Source organism: Physeter macrocephalus, chromosome 1 (assembly GCF_002837175.3).
Source record: "Physeter macrocephalus isolate SW-GA chromosome 1, ASM283717v5, whole genome shotgun sequence".
NCBI lineage: Eukaryota > Metazoa > Chordata > Mammalia > Artiodactyla > Physeteridae > Physeter > Physeter macrocephalus.
In genome coordinates this window covers 112,176,875-112,181,893 of record NC_041214.2, presented here as the reverse complement: position 1 = coordinate 112,181,893, position 5,019 = coordinate 112,176,875, and positions in this window count along the sequence as shown.

Here is a 5,019-nt window from a genome sequence, read left to right as displayed (position 1 = left end):
GACAAGAAAGCTGGGGTAGCAATACTCGTATCAGACAAAATAGACTTTAAAGCAAAGCCCCTAAATAAAAACTAAGAAGGGCATTATATAATGATAAAGGGATCAATACAAGAAGAGGATATTACACTCATTAACATATATGCACCCAATATAGGAGCACCTAAATATATAAAGCAAATACTAACAGACTTAAAGGGAGAAAATGACAATAATACAGTAATAGTACGAGACTTTAATACCCACTGACATCAATGGACAGATTTTTCCAGACAGAAAATCAATAAGGCAACAGAGGTCCTAAATGACACAGCAGAACAGTTAGACTTACTTGATATTGACAGGACACTACATCCAAGAAAACTAGAATACACATTCCATTAAAGCACACATGAAAGGTTCTCTAGGACAGACCACATACTAGGTCACAAAACAACCATCAACAAATTTAAGAGGACAGAAATTATTTTAAGCATCTTTTCTGACAACAACATTATGAAACTGGAAATCAACCACAGAAAGAAAAACGAGAAAAGAACAAACACATGGAGACTAAACAACATGCTACTAAAAAACCAATGGGTCAACAATGAAATAAAAACAGAAATCAGGGATTTCCCTGATGGCACAGTGGTTAAGAATCCACTTGCCAATGCCAGGGACAAGGGTTCAATCCCTGATCTGGGAAGGTCCCACATGCCATGGAGCAACTAAGCCCGTGCACCACAACTACTGAGCCTGAGCTCTAGAGCCCACGAGCCACAACTACTGAAGCCCGTGCACCCTAGAGCCCACACGCCACAACTACTGAGCCCATGCGCCACAGCTACTAAAGCCCGCGCACTCTGGGGACTGCATGCCGCAACTGCTGAACCCACGTGCTGCAACTACTGAAGCCCACGCACCTAGAGCCCATGCTCCACAACAAGAGAAGCCACTGAAATGAGAAGCCTGCGCACCACAATGAAGAGTAGGTCCCACTCACTGCAACTAAAGAAAGCCCGGGCACAGCAACAAAGACACAACGCAGCCAAAATATAAATAAATAAATAAAATAGTAAACATTTTTTAAATTGAAAGAAAAAACAGAAATCAGAAAGTACCTCGAGACAAATAAAAATGAAAACAAAACCTTAAAAAAATCTATGAGACGCAGCAGAAGCAGTTCTAAGAGGGAAATTCAGACCTTCCTCAAGAAAGAAGAAAAATCTCAAATAAACAACCTAACCTACTACCTAAAAGAATTACAAAAGGGAAGAATGAACAAAACACAAAGTCAGCAAAAGGAAGGAAATAATAACTACCAGAGAGGAAATAAATAAAATAGAGATTAAAAAACTAGGAAAGATCAATAAAACCAAGAGCTGGTTTTTTTGAAAAGATAAAAAATCAACAAACCTCTACTCAGGCTCACCAAAAAGAAAAGAGAGGACTCAAACAAACAAAATAAGAAATGAAAGAGGAGAAATAACAACTAATACCACAGAAATACAAAAAAAAAAAAATCATAAGGGAATACTAAGAATAGTTATATGCCAATAAATTGGACAACCTAGAAGAAATGGACAAATTTCTAGAACCATACAGCCTGCCAAAACTGAGTCAAGAAGAAACAGATAATCTGAACAGACCAATCACTAAGTGAAATAGTCTGTAATAAAAAAACAAACAAAACTCCCTGCAAACAAAAGTCCAGGACCAGATGACTTCACTGGGGAATTCTACCAAACATACAAAGAACTTAGATCTATCCTGCTCAAAATATTCCAAAAAATTGAAGAGGAAGGAACATTCCCAAATTCATTCTATGAAGCCGCTATCATCCTGACACCAAAGCCAAACAAAGACACTACAAAAAAAGAATACAGGCCAATATCTTTGATGAATATAGATGTAACAATCCTCAACAAAATATTAGCAAACCAAATCCAACAATACATAAAAAGGATCAAACACCATAATCAAGTTGGATTTATTCCAGGGTTGCAACGATAATTCAACATACACAGCTCAATCAGTGTGATACACTACATTAACAAAAGAAAAGACAAAAACCACATTATCATCTGAAGAGATACAGAAAAAGCATTTGACAAAATTCAACATCTATTCATGATAAAAACTCTCACCAAAGTGGGTATATAGGGCCTATATCTCAAGATAATAAAAGTCATTTATGACAGACCCACAGCCAACATAATACTCAACAGTGAAAACCTGAAAGCCTTCCTGCTAAATTCAGGAACAAGACAAGGATTCTCACTCTCACCACTTCTATTCAACATAGTATTGGCAGTCCTAGCCACAGGAGTCAGACAAGAAAAAGAAATAAAATGTATCCAAGTTGGAAAGGAAGAGGTAAAACTGTCACTATTTGCAGATGACATGATACTCTGTATATAGAACCCTAAAGCCTCCACACAAAAACTATAAGAACTAATAAATGAATTCAGCAAGGAAGCAGGATACAAGATTAACATACAGAAGTCTGTTGCATTTTTTACACTTTCAATGAAATGTCAAAAAGAGAAAGTTAAAAAAAATCTCATTTAAAATCACATCCCAAGAAAAATATCTATGAATAAACTTAACCAAGGAGGTAAAAGACCTATATGCTAAAAACTATAAAACATTGATAAAGGAAACTGAACATGATTCAAACAAATGGAAAGATATCCCATGCTCTTATATTGGAAGAATTAATACTGTTAAAATGACCATACTACACAAAGCAATCTATAGATTTAATGCAATTCCTATCAAAATACAAATGACATTTTTCACATAACGAGAACAGATAATCTGAAAATTTATATGGAACCAGAAAAGACCTAGAATTGCCAAAGAAATCCTGAGGAAAAAGAACAAAGCTGGAGGCATAACCCTTCCAGACTTCAGATTATACTTCAAACCTACAGTAATAAAAACAGCATGATATTGGCACAAAAACATACATATAAATCAATGGAACAGAATAGAGAGCCCAGAAATAAGTCCACACACCTATGGTCAATTAATCTTCAACAAAGGAAGCAAGAATATACAATGGAGGGCTTCCCTGGTGGTGCAGTGGTTAGGAATCCACCTGCCAATGCAGGGGACGTGGGTTCAAGCCCTGGTCTGGGAGGATCCCACATGCCACAGAGCAACTAAGCCCGTGTGCCACAACTACTGAGCCTGTGCTCTAGAGCCCGTGAGCCACAACTACTGAGCCCACGTGCCACAACTACTGAAGCCCATGCACCTAGAGCCCATGCTCCACAAGAAGAAAAGTCACTGCAATGAGAAGCCTGCGCACCGCAATGAAGAGTAGCCCCCCACTCACCACAACCAGAGAAAGTCCGCACGCAGCAACAAAGACCCAACACAGCCAAAAATAAATAGATTTATTATATATATAAAAAAAAAGAATATACAATGGAGAAAAGATAGTCTCTTCAACAAGTGGTGCTGGGAAAGCTAGACAGCTACATGTAACTCAATGAAATTAGAACACTCCCTCACACCGTATACACAAATAAACTCAAAATAGTTTAAAGAACTAAATATAAGACATGACAACATAAAACTCCCAGCAGAGAACATTGGGAAAACATTCTTGGACATAAATCATAGCAATATTTTCTTAGATCTGTCTCCCAACGCAAAAGAAATAAAAGCAAAATTAACAAATGGGGCCTAATTAAACTTAAAAGCTTTTGCACAGGGAAGGAAACCATAAACAAAATGAAAAGACAACCTACGGAATGGGAGAAAATATTTGCAAACAATGCGACCAACAAAGGGTTAATATACAAAATATACAAACAGCCCAATGCAAAAGAAATAAAAGCAAAATTAACAAATGGGGCCTAATTAAACTTAAAATCTTTTGCACAGGGAAGGAAACCATAAACAAAATGAAAAGACAACCTACAGAATGGGAGAAAATATTTGCAAACAATGCGACCAACAAAGGGTTAATATACAAAATATACAAACAGCCCATACAACACAATATCGAAAAAACAAACAACCCAATGAACAAATGGGCCAAAGACCTAAATAGATATTTTCCCAAATAACATACAGATGGCCAACAGGCACATTAAAAGATGTTCAACATCACTAATTATTAGAGAAATGCAAATCAAAACTACACTTAGGTATCACCTCACACCAGTCAGAATGGCTATCATCAAAAAGTCAACAAATAATAAATGCTGGAGAGAGTGTGGAGAAAAGGGAATCCTCCTACACTTTTGGTGGGAATGTAAATTGCTGAAGCCACTATGAAAAGCAGTACGGAGTTTCCATTAAAAACTAAAACTAGAGTTACCATATAATCCAGCAACCCCACTCCTGGGTATATATCCAGAAAAAATGAAAACTCTAATTGCAAAAGATACATGCACCCCAATGTTCATAGTAGCACTATTTAAAATAGCTAAGACCTGGAAACAACCCAAGTGTCCATTAACAGACGATTAGCTTAAGAAGATGTGGTATATATATATATATATATATATATTTATATAAAATATATATATATAAAATATATATATATAATGGAATATTAGTCAGCCACAAAAAAGAATGAAATATTTCCACTTGCAGCAACATGGATGAACCTAAAGAACATTACACTTAGCAAAGTAGTCAGAGAAAGACCAATACTCTATGATATCACTTATATGTGGAATCTAAAAATAATACAAATGAATCTCTATACAAAACAGAAAGAGACTCACAGACATAGAAAACAAACTTATGGTTACCAAAGGGGAGAGGGAGGGGGGAGGGACAAATTAGGACTATGGGATTAACAGATATTAACTACTATACATAAAATAGATAAGGAACAGAATTTACTGTATAACACCGGGAATTATATTCAATTATCTTATAATAACCTATAACCGAACTTATAATCTGAAAAAAATAACTGAATCACTTTACACCTAAAACTAATACAATATGGTAAATCAACTATACTTCAATTTTAAAAAAAGAATAATTCAGGGGGAAAAAAAGTAAAAAAAA